This window comes from Papio anubis, chromosome 3 (assembly GCF_008728515.1).
Source record: "Papio anubis isolate 15944 chromosome 3, Panubis1.0, whole genome shotgun sequence".
In the NCBI taxonomy this organism is placed as follows: Eukaryota; Metazoa; Chordata; class Mammalia; order Primates; family Cercopithecidae; genus Papio; species Papio anubis.
The window spans coordinates 131,291,729-131,308,500 of record NC_044978.1 but is presented as its reverse complement, the minus strand read 5'-3'; the positions used below and the strand labels follow the sequence as shown (position 1 = coordinate 131,308,500).

The window sequence follows — 16,772 nt, the reverse complement described above, 5'->3', positions numbered from 1 at the left end:
AAGAACAGAATAACAGCGATTTTTATGGAACAAGGAAAGACAACCATAAGGTCTGACTGCCTGCGGGGTCGGGCAAAAAGAGCCATATTTTGAAGAGAGCCTATAAAGGGACATGAAAGCAGGAAAGATATTGCTGAATTCTTTTCCTAGCAAGGAATATTAATATTAATACCCTGGGAAAGGAATGCATTCCTGGGGGGAGGTCTATAAACGACCACTCTGGGAATGTCTGTCCTATGTGGTTGAGATAAGGACTGAGATATGCCCTGGTCTCCTGCACTACCCTCAGGCTTACTAGGGTGGGGAAAAACTCTACCCTGGTAAATTTGTGGTCAGACAGGTTCTCTGCTCTTGAACCCTGTTTTCTGTTGTTTAAGATGTTTATCAAGACAATATGTGCACCACTGAACATAGACCCTTATCAGTAGTTCTGCTTTTGCCCTGTGCCTTGTGATCTTTGTTGGATCCTTACTAGTAGTTCTGCTTTTTGCCTTTTGAAGCATGTGATCTTTGTACCTACTCCCTGTTCTTACACCCCCTCCCCTTTTGAAACCCTTAATAAAAACTTCCTGGTCTGAGACTCAGGCAGGCATCACGGTCCTACTGATATGTGATGTCACCCCTGGCAGCCCTGACAGCCCAGCTGTAAAATTCCTCTCTTTGTACTATCTCTATTTCTCAGCCGGCCAACATTTACAGAAAAAAGAAAGAACCTACGTTGAAATATTGGGGGTGGATTCTCCAGATACCTAGGGCATTACTGTACACTACTGTAGACTTTATAAACACTGTACCAGTAGGCTACACTAAATTATAAAACTAATTTTTCTTTCTTCAATAATAAATTAACCTCAGCTTACTCTGTTACCCAGGCAGCCCCGATGAATTAGCTGGGAAAGTTCTTTTTTCTTATTGTTTTTCTTTAGTCTCTTTATTTATAAACACAACTGCTTAAAGAAATAAGATGGCCTGGGGTGGTACCAGAGTTTCTTGATCCCTGACCAGATACCAGAGAAAGATCAGGATTTCCCAAACTGGCACAAACTGGAACAGATGACCCCTAGTTGCCTTTAGGTCATTAACATTTCACCATAATGCTAAAATTCCCTCCTGTAAAAGAAAATATCCATCACTTTGTGACATGGATTGTATGAAGACATATGCATGAATTGAGCCTGTGTGTCTGGAGGCTGCATGCCTACTTAATCCTTAAAAAACCCATGCCTCTACTGATTGGGAAAAAGTGGCATTGAGAGTGACAGCCCCTCCTCTATTCCTGGCCAGGAATAAAACCTGCTTGCCTCTTTTCCAACTGGGTGCTATTTTGGTTGATATAAAATAGGAGAAGAACTCAGTTTACTGGTGATGTAACCTTTTTACTTTAGAAATTTTTTAATTTTTTTAACTTTTTAACTCTTCTGTAATAACTTTTAGCTTAAAACAAACACATTGTACAGCTATACAAAAATATTTTCTTTCTTTATATTCTTATTCTAAAGCTTTTTCTTTTTCTTTTTTTATTTTTCACTTTTTAAATCTTTGCTAACCACAAAGACACAAGCACACATATCAGCCTAGGCCTACACAGGGCCAGGATCATTGATATCACTGCCTTCCCCCTCTGCCTCTTGTCCCCCTGGAAGGTCTGAAGGGGTAGTAATGGGCATGGAGCTGTCACCTCCTATTATTACAGTGCCTTCCTCTGAAAAACGTCCTGAAGGACCTGTCTGAGACTGTTTTACAGTTAACCTTTTTTTTATAGTAAAGGAGTACATTTTAATATAATAAAAAAAAATAAGTAAAGGAGTACACTTTAAAATAACAATAAAAACTATAGTGTAGGCTAGCCGTGGTGGCTCACACTTGTAATCTCAGCACTTTGGGAAGCCAAGGCAGACAGGTCAGGAGTTTGAGACCAGCCTGGCCAACATGGTGAAACCCCGTTTCTACTAAAAACACAAAAATTAGCTGGGTATGGTGGCAGGCACCTGTAATCTCAGCTACTTGGGAGGCTGGGGTAGGAGAATTGCTTGAACCCAGGAGGCAGAGGTTGCAGTGAGCCGAGATCATGCCACTGCTCTCCGGCCTGGGTGACAGAGCGAGACTCTGTCTCAAAAAAAAAAAAAAAATAGTATAGTGTAGTAAATAAATAAGCCAGTAACCGTAATTTATTATTATTATTATTAGGTGTTATATACTACACCTAATTGTATGTGCTATACTTTTATACCACTGGCAGTGTAGTAGGTTCATTATACCAGCATCACCACAGACACGTGAATAATGCATTACTCTATGACATTTTCATGGCCACAGCATCACTAGGCAATAGGAAATTTTCAGCTCCATTATAATCTTATGGGACCACTGTTGTATATGCGATCTGTCATTGAAACATCATTATGCAACCCATGACTATATTTAAGAAATAAAAACTGTCAGGTGCGGTGGCTCATGCCTGTAATCCCAGCACTTTGAGAGGCCAAGGCGGGTGGATCACCTGAGGTCAGGAGTTCAAGACCAGCCTGGCTAACATGGTGAAACCCCATCTGTACAAAAATACAAAAATTAGCCAGGCAAGATGGCGGGTGCCTGTAATCCCAGCTACTTGGGAGGCTGAGGCAGGAGAATCACTTGAACCCAGGAGATGGAGTTTGCAGTGAGCCAAGACTGCGCCATTGCACTCCAGCCTGGGTGACAGAGCAAGACTCCATCTCAAGGAAAAAAAATTAAATTAAATTAAACAAATTTCTCTTTTGGTGAACATCTTATAAAATATTTGAGCCAGTTGTGTAAAATAAAACCTAAAAGTGTATTCTGTTGGAAAACAAAATTTCAACAAATGTAATTTAAAATCTAATTGGCTTTTATTAGCTATTCCTAAATTGGGCAGCATCCCATCTAAAAATAGAGAGCACTTCCTTGGGCATAGCACAACCATTGGTTTTTGTAAGGTAGCTTGAGCAGGAACAATGAAACATATTAATACCAAAAAAAGTGACTTGCTTAACATCAGGTTACTTTGCTTGTAAGACTTAAAGCAGAAGAAACGTTCTTAGCATGCTCAGGTTGACCGGGCCCTTTCCAATTGGTTGCTGTGAATCTCTTGTTTTTAGGAAAAGTTGGTCTATTTAGGGATTTTTCTGCTTCCTTTAAGTTTTCATTATGTGTCACTTTACATAGGTGACTCCATTTTGGTTTGGTCTGTTGGGGCCTAGTGCAGGAGCTCAGTCAAAAACAATGGCCTCCCATACGTTTTATTTAATGACTCATGTGAAATGTAAATTTTAAAAATTACTTGTTAGTATGTCGACAACATTAGGGATTAACCCAAAGGAGTCTAATCCTCACAATTTTTGACATTTCATGTGATTTGAAGGGAAGAGCCAAGAGGCAGCTCATCCTGGTAGGCTCCCTCTCCGTTCTGTCCTCAAACTCTCCACTTAGCACTCCTAAGTCCTGGTTGCTGATGCACGCTGGTTCCTCTTCTTCTGGTGCTGATAGTTGACCTTGAAGACATTAAAGAAATGGATTAGGAAATAGATTGCAAAAAATTCACAGAATAGGTCATTAGGCTTGTTTTGACTTGAAGCCTTCTAGGTTTTATTTGTTTTGGGAAAATAAGTCTTCCATCTATTTGCATTTCTACTTCAAGACTGGAAGCAAAGTCTCAGCCACTAACAGAATTTTCCCTGCCTGTTCGCTGTCTTTTATATGGTGAATAAATGGCTAAATGAATGAAAATTACAAATTGTTATATAATAATTTTAAATACATCATCACAAGTTATTATTATAATTCCATGTAATAAACCATTCTATAATGGGGTTACATTTTATCTAGTAAGAGAATAGAATTTGAATCTGAAATTTGTTTCTGAATTGAGTAATTTAAGAAAAAAAATGACTCATTGAACTCATTTTATTCAATATCACCTAATGGAATATTTTATGCAAGTATCAGGCTAATTGTGAAAAATAAGCAAGTGAACACAATAAAACTTTAGTTTTGAAAAATACAAAAGCAAATAAGCTTATATAAAATATACATTAACCTCAACATTTTTCACCAAACTTTTTTTTTACTGGGAGGATAGGTCAATTATTAATAGTAGAACAAATAAAATCTGGTGTTAAGTGGTTATTTTCCTTGGTGAAGATGTGTGTTATTAATTTCAAACTTGAATTACAATAAAATAAAAGTCCTCCAAATTTGTCTTTAATGAAGAAATGATTGGCTGCAAAGAGATGTTTGAATAGAATATGTAATTTTAAGAGGTTCAAGATTATAGTATCAGTCTGTTCAAGACACCATATTCTTTGACGCCTGATGAAAATTTTGGCTTCTTCTCTAAGAAAAAAAATGTTAATGTAGAAACACATAATTTTGCATATGGAATGAGTAATTGCTAATCTATATGTTTATTTTGAATGACATTCTTGATAAACTAGGAGTCGCTTTCCATATGACATAAATATAGGCTCTTTTTATCTGACAGCAACAAACTGTTCATGGGCCAGGTGCAGTGGCTTACACCTGTAATCCAAGCACTTTGGGAGGCCAAAGCAGGTGGATTACTTGAGTCCAGGAGTTTGAGACCAGCCTGGCCAAAATGGCAAAACTCCATCTCCACTAAAAACACAAAAATTAGCCAGTCCTGGTGGCACATGCCTGTAGTCCCAGCTACTCAGGAGGCTGAGGCATAAGAATTGCTTAAGCCTGGGAGGCAGAGGGTGCAATGAGTCAAAATCATGCCACTGCACTCCAGCCTGGGTGACAGAGTAAGACTCTGTCTGAAAAACAACAACAACAAACAAAAACAAAAAACCCTCACAGTTTATTAAGAAATGTCTGGAAGGATATATATGCAAACGTTTCTTTCCAGTGAATGATAGGATTTGAGGTGATTTTTAAATTTCTTTTTACTGTCATCTCTGCTGTTTGGGTCTTTCCATAACTTGGGATGGAAAAAGGTTCTTTTTTTTTTTTTTTTTTTTTCCTTTTCTTTTGACAGTTAACATGTAAAATACAGAATTTAGGCCAGGCGCAGTGGCTCATGCCTGTAATCCCAGCACTTTGGTTGGCCAAGGCGGGTGGATCACCTAGGCGGGTGGATCACGAGTTTGAGACCAGCCTGGCCAACATGGTAAAACCCTGCCTCTGCTAAAAATACAAAAATTAGCCAAGTGTGGTGGTGTGCACCTGTAATCCCACCTACTCGAGAGGCTGAGGCATGAGAATCACTTGAACCTGGGACACAGAAGTTGCAGTGAGCTGAGATTGCACCACTGTGCTCCAGCCTGGGCAACAGAGTGAGACTCTGTCTCAAAAGATAAATTAAAAATAAAAATAAAATAAAATACAGAATTTTGATAAGAGAAAAGCTATTTTCATTTTGGATAAAGAATGCTGTGTGATTATTAACAATGTTAGGAAAATTTTATCCAGAACATAGAACTTTTGGTGGGTGTATTAGTCCATTCTCACCCTGCTATAAAGACATACCTAATACTGGGTAATTGATAAAGAAAAGAGGTTTAATTGACTCACAGTTCAACAGGTTGTACAAGGCATGGCTGCAGAGACCTCAGGAAACTTAAATAAATCAAGGTAGAAGGGCAAAGTGGGAGCAAGCACCTCTTCATATAGTAGCAGGAGAGACAGAGCGAAGGGGGAAGTGCTACATACTTTTAAATAAAGAGATCTCATGAGGCCGGGCGCGGTGGCTCAAGCCTGTAATCCCAGCACTTTGGGAGGCCGAGATGGGCGGATCACGAGGTCAGGAGATCGAGACCATCCTGGCTAACACGGTGAAACCCCGTCTCTACTAAAAATACAAAAAACTAGCTGGGCGAGGTGGCAGGCGCCTGTAGTCCCAGCTACTCGGGAGGCTGAGGCAGGAGAATGGCGTGAACCCGGGAGGCGGAGCTTGCAGTGAGCTGAGATCCGGCCACTGTACTCCAGCCTGGGTGGCAGAGCAAGACTCCGTCTCAGAAAAAAAAAAAAAAAAAAAAAAAGAGATCTCATGAGAACTCATTCACTATCTCAGAACAGTAAGGGGGAAATCTGCCCCCATGTTCCAATCACCTCCCACCAGGCCCTACCTCCAACACTCAGGATCACAATTCAACATAAAATTTGGGTGGGGAACATAGTGCCAACCATATCATTCTGTCCCTGGCCCCTCCCAAATCTCATGTCCTTCTCACATTTCAAAACACAGTAATCTCTTCCCAACAGTCCCCCAAAGTCTTAACTCATTCCAGCACTAACTCAAAAGTCCAAGTCCAAAGTTTCATCTGAGACAAGGCAAGTTCCTTCTGTCTAGGAGCCTGTAAAATCAAAAATGAGTCAGTTACTTCCAAGGTACAATGGAGGTACAGGTGCTGGGCAAATGTTCCTGTTCCAAAAGGGAGAAAATGGCCAAAACAAAGGGGCTACAGGCCCCATGCAAGTCCAAAACCCAGCATGGCAGTCATTAAATATTAAAGTTCTGAAATAATCTCCTTTGACTCCATGTCTCACATCCAGGGCACTCTGATGCAAGGGGTTGGCTCCGAAGGCCTTGGGCAGGTCCACCCCTGTGGCTCTCTGGGGCTCAGCTCCCATGTCTACTCTCAAGGGCTGGTGTTGAGTGACTATGGCTTTTCCAGGTGCATGGTGCAGGCTGTTGGTGGATCTTACTATTCTGGGGTCTGGAGGACAATGGGTCTCTTCTCACGACTCCACTATGCAGGGCTCCAATGGGGACTCTGTGTAGGGGTCTAACCCCACATCTCCCCTCTGCATTGCCCTAGTAAAAGATCTACATGAGGGCTCCACCCCTGAAGCAGACTTCTGCCTGGACACACAGGCATTTCCATATATCCTCTAGAATCTAGACAGAGGTTCCCAAACTTCAACTCTTGCCTTCTGTGCACCCGCAGGCACAACATCACATGGAAGCCACCAAGGCTTGGGGCTTGCACCCTTTGAAGCAATGGCTTAAGCTGTACCTTGGCCTCTTTTAGCCACAGCTGGAGTTGAAGCTGCTAGGATGCCAGGCACCATGTCCCAAGGCTGCACAAAGCAGTGGGACCCTGCATCAATGAAATAATTTTCCTCCCAGGCCTCTGGGCTTGTGACGGGAGGGGCTGCCACAAAGGTCTCTGAAATGCCTGGTGACATTTTCCTCATTGTCTTGGCTATTAACATTTGGCTCCTCTTGAACTTATGCAAATTTTTGCAGCCAGCTTGAATTTCAACCCATACAATGGGGTTTTCTTTTCTACCACATGGTCAGGTTGCAAATTTTCCAAACTTTTATGCTCTGTTTCCCTTTTAAATATCAGCTCTTTTTGCTTATGCAAACGAATATAGGCTTTTAGAAGCAGCCAGGCAACATCTTGAATGCTCTGCTGCTTAAAAATTTCTTCCACCAGATACCCTAAATCATCTCTCTCAAGTTCATAGTTCCACAGATCCCTAGAGCTGGGCACAATGCTGCCAATCTCTTTGCTAAAACATAGCAAGGGTGTCCTTTGTTTCAGTTCCCAACAAGTTCCTCATCTCTATCTGAGACCATCTCAGCCTAAACTTTATTGTCCATACCACATCAGAATTTTGGTCAAAACCATTTAACAAGTCTCTAGGAAATTCCAAACTTTCCTTCATCTTCCTGTCTTCTTCTGAGCCCCTAAACTGTTTCAATCTATGCCCATTACCCAGTTCCAAAACTGCTTTCACATTTTCAGGTATCTTTATAGCAATGCCTCACTTCTCTGGTGCCAATTTTCTGTTTTAGTCCATTCTCACACTGCTGTAAAGTCATACCTGAGACTGGGTAATTTATAAAAAGAAAAGAGGTTTAATTGACTCACAGTTCCACAGGCTGTATAGGAGGCATGGCTGAGGAGGCCTCAGGAAATTTACAAACCTGGTGGAGGGGCAAAGGGGAAGCAAACACATCTTCACATGGCAGCAGGAGAGAGACAGCAAAGGGGAGTGCTACACACTTTTAAACAACCGGATCTCATGAAAACTCACTCACTATCACAAGAACAGCAAGAGGGGAATCTGCCCCTATGATCCAATCACCTACCACCAGGCCCCACCTCCAACACTCAGGATCACAATTTGACAGGAGATTTGGATGGAGACACAGAGCCAAACCATATCAGGGGCTTTTTATTGTGACAATTTATAAAATATAAAATAATATATTTATATGTCATATATTATACAAGAGTATGTATAAAATAGTATAATGAACCCCATACACCTATCGCCCAGCCTCTCCAGTTGTCAACTCTTGGTCAACTTGTTTGATCTATACTTCCATCCAAATCTTACCTCATCTATTATTTTTTATTGTGGTAAAAAAATACATAACATAAAACCTACCATCTTTATTAGTCTGTTTTCATGCTGCTCATAAGGACATACCCGAGACTGCACAATTTACAAAAGAAAGAGGTTTAATGGACTTAGAGTTCCACGTGGCTGGGGAAGCCTCACAATCATGGTAGAAGGCAAAGAGGTGCAAATCACATCTTACATGAATGGCAGCAGGCAAAGAGAGAGAGCTTGTGCAGGGAAACTCCCCCTTATAGAACCATCAGACCTCATAAGACTTATTCACTATCAGGAGAACAGCATGGGAAAGACCCACCCCCATGCTTCAATTACCTCCCATCGGGTCCCTCCCACAACACGTGAGAATTCAAGATGATATTTGTGTGGGGAAACAGCCAAACCATATGATTCCACCCCTGGTCCCTCCCAAATCTCATGTCCTCATGTTTTAAAACCAATCATGCCTTCCCAACAGTCCCCCAAAGTCTTAACTCATTTCAGCATTAACTCAAAAGTCCACAGTACCAAGTCTCATCTGAGACAAGGCAAGTCCCTTCTGCCTATGAGCCTGTAAAATCAAAAGCAAGTTAGTTACTTCCTAGATACAATAGGGGTACAGGCATTGGGTAAATACAGTCATGCCAAATGGAGAAATTGGCCAAAACAAAGGGGCTTTGGCCCCATCCAAGTCCAAAATCCAGTGAGGCAGTCAAATCTTAAAGCTCCAGAGTGAACTCTTTTGACTCCATGTCTCACATCCAGGGCACTCAGATGCAAAAGGTAGGCTCCCATGGCCTTGGGCAGCTCCACTCCTGTGGCTTTGCAGGGTATAACCCATGTCCTAGCTGCTTTCACAGGCTAGAATTGAGTGTCTGCGGCTTTTCTACGCACATGGTGCAAGCTGTAGGTGGATCTATGATTCTGGGGTCTGGAAGACTGTGGCCCTCTTCTCACAGCTCCACTAGGCAGTGCTCCAGTAGGGACTCTTGTGTGGTGGCTCTGACCCCACATTTCCCTTCTGCACTGCCCTAACAGAGGTTCTCCATGAGGACCCCATCCCTACAGCAAACTTCTGCCTGAGTATCCAGGCAGTATCCAGGAGGTTCCCAAACCTCAGTTCTTCACTTCTGTGCACTCACAGGCTCAAAACCATGTGGAAGCTGCCAAGGCTTGGGGCTTACACCCTCTGAAGTGACAACCTGAGCTGTACGTTGGCCCCTTTTAGTCACAGCTGGAGTGGCTGGGATGCAGGGCACCAAGTCCCTAAACTGCACACAGCAGAGAGACCCTGGGCCTGGCCCACAAAACCACTTTTTCCTCCTAAATCTTCAGGCCTATGATGGGAGGGGCTGCCGTGAAGACTTCTGACATGCCCTGGAGACACTGTCTTGGGGACTAACATTCAGCTTCTCATTACTTATGCAAATTTCTGCAGCTGGCTCAAATTTCTCCTCAGAAAATGGGATTTTCTTGTCTATTGCATTGTCAGGCTGCAAATTTTCCACTTTTATGCTCTATTTTCCTTTTAAAACTGGATGCCTTTAACAGCTCCCATGTCACATCTTGAATGCTTTACTGCTTAGAAATTTATTCTGCCAGCTACCCTAAATCATCTCTCTCAAGTTCAAAGTTCCAAAAATCTCTAGGAGGAAGAGGCAAAATGCCGCCAGTCTCTTCGCTAAAACATAACAAGAGTCACCTTTGCTGCAGTCCCCAACAAATTCCTCATCTCTATCTGAGATCATGTGATGGTTAATATTGAGTGTCAACTTGATTGGGCTGAGGGCTACAAAATATTCAGATATTAAAGATATCTTAATATCTTAAAGATATTACATATTAATATAATATATATTTATATATATATCTTAAAGATATCTTAATATCTTAAAGATTGTATCTCTATATATCTCCTATTAGTTTTGTCCCTCTAAGAGAACCCTGACTAATACAGACCACCTCAGCCTGGATTTCATTGTCCATATCATTATCAGCATTTTCGTCAAAGCCATTCAACAAGTCTCTAGGGAGTTCCAAATTTTCCGACATTTTCCTATCTTCTTCTGAGCCCTCCAAACTGTTCCAACCTCTACATGTTACCCAGTTCCAAAGCTGCTTCCACATTTTCAGATATCTTTTCAGCAGTGCCCCACTCTACTGGTACCAATTTACTGTATTAGTCCATTTTCACACTGCTGATAAAGACATACCTGATACTGGGCAATTTACAAAAGAAAGAGGTTTAATGGACTTACAGTTCCACGTGGCTGGGGAAGCCTCATAATTATGGTGGAAGGCAAGGAGGAGCAAATCACATCTTACATGTATGGTGGCAAGCAAAGAGAGAGAGCTTGTGCAGGGAAACTCCCCCTTATAGAACTATCAGATCTCATGAGACATATCCACTATCAGGAGAATAGCACACGAAAGACCTGTCCAGATGATTCTATGTACCTCCCATTGGATCCCTTCCATAACATGCGGGAATTCAAGATGAGATTTGGGTGGGGACACAGCCAAACCATATCACCACCAACTTAATTGTTTTTAGGTGTGCACTACAGTAGAATTAACTATATGCACATTGCTGTTCAACAGGTCCAGAACTTTTCATCTTTCAAAAATGAAACTCTACAGCCACTTAATACTAATTCTGCCTCCCTCTTTCCCCAAGCCCTTGGCCACCACTTTCTACTTTTTGTTCTGTGGTTTTGTGTACTTTAGATACTTCATAAGAGCAGAATCATACAGTGTTGGTCCTTTTGTGACTAATGTATTTCACTTAGCATAAAGTCCTCACGGTTCATTATGTTGTAGCATGTAACAGGATTTCCTTCTTTTTAAATTGCAGAATATTCCATTTTATATATTCTATCTTTTTTAAATCCATTCATCTATCAATGTACGTTTGGGTTGATTCTACTTATTATTATTATTATTATTATTATTATTATTATTATTTTGAGATGGAGTCTTGCTTTGTCACCCAGGTTGGAGTGCAGTGGTGTGATCTCGGCTCACTGCAACCTTTGCCTCCTGAGTTCAAGAGATTCTCCTGCCTCAGCCTCCTGAGTAGCCGAGACTACAGGCAAATGCCACCATGCCTGGCTAATTTTTTGTATTTTTAGTAGATACAGGGTTTCACTGTATTAGCCAGGATGGTCTCAATCTCCTGACCTCGTGATCTGCCCGCCTCGGCCTCCCAAAGTGCTGGTATTACAGGTGTGAGCCACTGTGCCTGGCCCTCTACCTCTTATTATTTTAAGCAAATCCTACATATCATATTATTGGAAATCTCCTTTATTTCATATTAATCCAATCCAAGTTAGGCCATTTTATATTGTCAAGACCCTAAAAAAATTTACGTATATCAGGGTAATCATTATGCTACACAATATATAACTGGAAAAAGGGCATGTCTTAGTCCATTTTCTGTTGCTGTAACTGAATACCCCAGACTGGGTAATTTACAAAGAATAAAGATTTAATTAGTTTACCAACCCAGAGGCTGAGAAGTCCAAGAACATGGTGCCAATGATATGTTTGGGCTGGGGGAGGTCCCCAAATGCTGGTGGGACCTTGATTTCAGCCAGTGTCCAGGTTCTTGACACTGTCACAAGAAAAAATTCAAGGATGAGTCAGAAAATGTGAAAGATTTACTGCAAAGAGAAAAGTATGCATTCAAGAAAGAGGAATTGAGGGTGTACTCAAGAGAGTCAGTAATACAATGAAGTTTGGGGCTTCTACCTTTATGGAGTTCTTTAACTAAGGGCTGGAATATTCACGAAGATTCCTGGAAAATGATGAAGATTTCTCAGAACTGTGGTGCCACCCATTTTTACCCCAAATATGGGTGTTCCCAGAACTGTCATGGCATTGATGGGTGTGTGATTGAGCATGTCAATGAGCATATAATGAGGTCCTAGGTGAAACCTAGGTCAAATTCAGTTCCATTTTGGGTCCAGTTGGTCTTAGCCAGCCTGGCCCACATCCTGGATTTTTGGGTCTTATCAGCCCCTAGCTTCTGCAGCTATTTCAACAGTTTCCTTTTGTTAGTCATGTGAAACTGATGCTTAGAATTTTCTATTCTGTGACCACCCGTATTTTTTCTGTCTCAACAGCATCTGGTGGGGGCCTTCCCGCTGCATCACAACATGGTGGGAGGCATCACATGGCAAGACAAGACAGAGCAAGCATATCAGCTCAGGTCTCTTTTCTTCCTGTAAAGCCACCAGTTCCATCATGAGGGCCCCACCCTGATGATGTTACCTAATCCTAAGTACTTCCCACAGGCCCTACGTCCAACAAACATATGAATTTTGGGATTATGTTTCTAACATGTGAAATTTGGAGGACACACTCAAACTGTATCAGGGCATACTCAAAGAAGTGACAAGGCTGATCAATGGGTAAAATGTTCAATTTTTTTTTTAATCTAGGGATTTGTTTCATTGTTATTGAAACTCACTGTCTTAGTCAACTCAGGCTGCTATAACACAAATACCATAGACAACTGGGTGGCTTAAACAACCAGCATTTATTTCTCACCATTCTGGAGCTGGGAAATCCAAGGTCAAGGCACCAGCACATCCGGTGTCTCGTGAGAGCCCACTTCCTGGTTTGCTGGTGGCTGTTTTCTCCTTGTAGCCTCACACGCAGAGAGGAGAGAAGCAAACTCTCTCATATGTCTTCTTTTAAGGACACTAGTCCCATTCATGTGGGCTCCATCCTTATGTTCTCATTACCCACCCTACCAAAGTTCCCACCCATCACATTTAGAGGATAGGGTTTCACCATAAGAATTTGGAAGGAAACACATCCAGTGTGTAATACCAGCTCATCTTTCCAAAGTTAAGAGCAAACAAACTCCCCCATTCAAGCACTAAAACTGGATAATCTTAGAGACTGCCTTGATGTGACAACTTCAGATTTTCAGCAGCATCAAAGTGTCTTACTGCTTGCCCTAAGACTTCAAACAATTCAGATGATCAGCACACTTTAAGAAAAATATTTTACATCAAAAACTATATGTTATTAACTACACCTTACTACAAAACTAGTTTGCATATTTTAAAATCATTGGCACAATTGGCAAATTTGAATAAGGCCTGTAGATTAGTTATAAAATAATAACAATGTTAGTTTACCAGTTTTCATAATTGTACCATAGTTTATATAAGGTATCACCATTTGGAGAAACCAATGAAGGCTATACTTGTGCTATTTTTGCCACAGCTTTATGCATTTGGAATTATTTCAAAATGAAACATTTTTGAATTAAAATTTTTTTTCTATGAGTGCTAATTTCTCTGTATGTAATTGGCATCTTTTGAGTTAAACTTAAAACTTTGCCCTCTTAAAATCCTAAATGTGATGGAAATCACATACCATGGGAAGGTAAAAATAAAGGGTGATAATCTTGGTTATTCTATATCTGAGCAAGAATCAGGGAATGCTAGGAACTTCCTGCCCAGAGACCCAGCTACCTTTCTTCTTCTTCTTCTTCTTTTTTTTTTTTTTCTTTTTTAGAGATGGAGTCTCACTGTGTCACCCAGATGAATGCAGTGGTGTGATCATAGCTCATTGTCACTTCAAACTCCCGAGTTCAAGCAATCCTCCTAGCTCTCTGCCTCCCTAGTAGCTGGGACTACAGGCGCACACCACCACTCTTGGCTAAAGTGCTGAGATTACAGGCGTGAACCATCATGCCTGGCCTTGATAGTCTTACTAATTTTGAACAAAGTGTCCACATTTTCATTTTGCATGGGGCCCAAATTAGGTAGCTGATCTTGGCTGAAGGCACCTTCAGTACCAATAAGGTCTCATCCAGGATAAGATTTTATAGACCCTATGGCCTTAAATGTCTAAATCCCTGCCACAGTCCCAGTCCCTTTAAGCTGGAAAGTGAGACTCCAGCCTCAAGGTTATCATTTACCTAAAAAGTCCTTAGTGAATGTTAACTCCCATTCATTTCCTTCATTCTTCCTCTCTCTCCTTCCCATTTTTCCATCCTTCCTTCCCCTTTTCTTCCCCATCTTATTCTCCTTTCTTCTTCCATTTCTTCCTCTTCTAGTTCTCCCACCACCTTACCTATTTTTCCTGCCTCATTCTGCCTCTCTTCCCCTATTTCTGATGTTTCAAATTCCCAGTCCTTTCTTCCATCCCTCCTTCCTTTTCTATCCTACCCATACCCACCCATATTCTCTGCTCAGGGTGAGACCTTTGAGAGCTGGTTCCCCAGGAGCTAGTGTGGCCAGAGACAATAAGTCTTGGTGCTTCAACTAATGCTAACTCTAAAATTCCAGAATGACCAAACATGGGCTACTTTGGTCATGCAGAGATGGAATCAATTACTGTCGCTTGACTTTTCCAACCTACATTTCAAATTTTTATTCCCTACTTTTTGTTCATTTTGGATTGAATCCAAGAAAAATCCACCTTTGGGTGTCTTGAAGAGTAATTTACCTCTTTCATATGAGCTGAAGCCTGAGTGCAGTGGCTCACACCTGTAATCCCAACATTTTGGGAGGACAAGGGAAGAAGATTGCTTGGGCCCAGGAGATCAAAACCAGCCTGGGCAACATAGCAAGACCCCGTCTCTACAAAAAAATCCAAAAATTAGCCAGGTATGGTGGTTTGCAACTGTAGTCTAAGCTACTCAGGAAGCTGAGATGGGAGCATCACTTGAACCTGAGAGGTCAAGGGTGCAGTGACCTATGATGGCGCCGTTGCATTCAAACGTGGGCAACAGAGTGAGACCCTGCCAAAAAAGAAAAAAAAAATGGAAAGAAAGGAAAGAAAGAAAAGAAAAGCAAAGAAAAATAAGAAATGAATAGACTAGAGATCTCTCAAGCTCCTGAAGTCTTGCAAATTTGGAGAAGGCAAGGTTACTCTCTAGTCTATCCTGTCAGCACAAGGTGTGCTTATTCATGCTTACGTAATGTATCACGAGAGGTGGCTGCATATCATTAGAGTCTCCACGCTCTTCATAGAAGGTGCTGTCCTGTTTTTTCAGAACCTTGCTAAACAGCAGAAAGGTAAGAATTATAAATCTTCACTGGCCAGTTCAAACAAAAACAAAAAAAAAACCTATCTAGGGGTGGTGCCAAAACCAATGGCAGCAGCAGCTCTTTATTTGCCCAAGCCCCTGCCCATGTGGGAATCTGGTGATTTTGATGTGAAGAACTTTGCTCCCTTTCAGTAAAATCAAAACACATTGGACAGAGGTGTCATCTGGGTTCACACAAAGGAATATCTTTTCCTAGTTCAGACAGAATAGGAAATGAGCTAATCTAGAGTAGGTTCTGGAAAAGAAATCATATTATTTTCATGGCAGGATGAGTGGGAAAAGGAAAATGCCCTTCAATATTTATTTTTAAGAAACAGTGGTTTTCTAGAAGTAGAGAAATTGTTGTAGGATAAAGAGAGAGAATAATCATTTTGTTGGATCAGGTGACCAAAAATGTTTTGCCAAGTTAAGTAAAGGGTGACTATCCTATGGGGTACAGTGGCTCATGCTTGTAATCCCAGCACTTTAAGAAGCTGAGGAAGGGAGATCACTTGAGCTCAGGAGTTTGAGACCAGCCTGGGCAACATGGACCCTGTCTCTACAATTTTTTTTTAAAATTAATTAGCTGAGTGTGGTGGTGCACACCTGTAGCCCCAGCTACTCAGGAGGCTGAGGTCGGAGGGTGGCTTGAGCCCAGGAGTTTGAGACCCGAGTGAGCTATGATTGCATCCCACACTCCAGTCTGGACAAGGACGAGATCCTGTCTCAAAAAAAATTAAAAAGTATGAGTAGCCTGATAATTTGTTAGGGTAACACAAACTGCCGTAAGAAATAAATCCAAACTTTCTAGTGTTAATTAGCAAAATGAAAGTTTTTTTCTTACTCGTATAAAGGAACAATGCAAGGATGCCTTCTCAGTCAGTAGCTTCCATAATGATTCTGCAGGGCAGGGTGTTTCCTTCTTCTAAATCAACTGTTTTCTAGGGCTGCAGAGTCCTCTGAAGTAAATGGTATAAGAGAGAATGAAGAAGCCTCACCTCCTTCTTAAAAACCCGGCCGGGTGCAGTGGCTCATGCCTGTAATCCTAGCACTTTGGGGGGCCAAGGCAGGCAGGTCATTTGAGGCCAGGAGTTTGAGACCAGCCTGGCCAACATGGTAAAACCGTATCTCTTCTAAAATACAAAAATTAGCCAGGCGTGGTGATGCATGCCTCTAATCCCAGCTGCTCAGGAGACTGAAGCATGAGAATTGCTTGAATCTGGGAGGTAAAGTTTGCAGTGAGCAGAGATCACGCCACTGCACTCCAACCTGGGCAACAGAGTGAGACTCTGTCTCCAAACAAACAGCTGGGCTTGGTAGCTCACACCTGTAATCGCAGCACTTTGGGAGGCCAAGGCGGGCGGATCATGAGGTCAGGAGATCAAGACCA

General features: G+C 41.7%; 1 long non-coding RNA gene across 1 annotated transcript; it reads right to left on the bottom strand.

The window, feature by feature from the left end:
- Nucleotides 1–2,845: 2,845 nt before the first annotated feature.
- Nucleotides 2,846–13,877, bottom strand: LOC110743262. Its single transcript, XR_002522037.2, has 2 exons — nt 11,836–13,877; nt 2,846–3,509 (listed from the first exon to the last, which is right to left on the bottom strand). It is a non-coding gene; the product is annotated as an uncharacterized LOC110743262 (long non-coding RNA).
- Nucleotides 13,878–16,772: the final 2,895 nt, after the last annotated feature.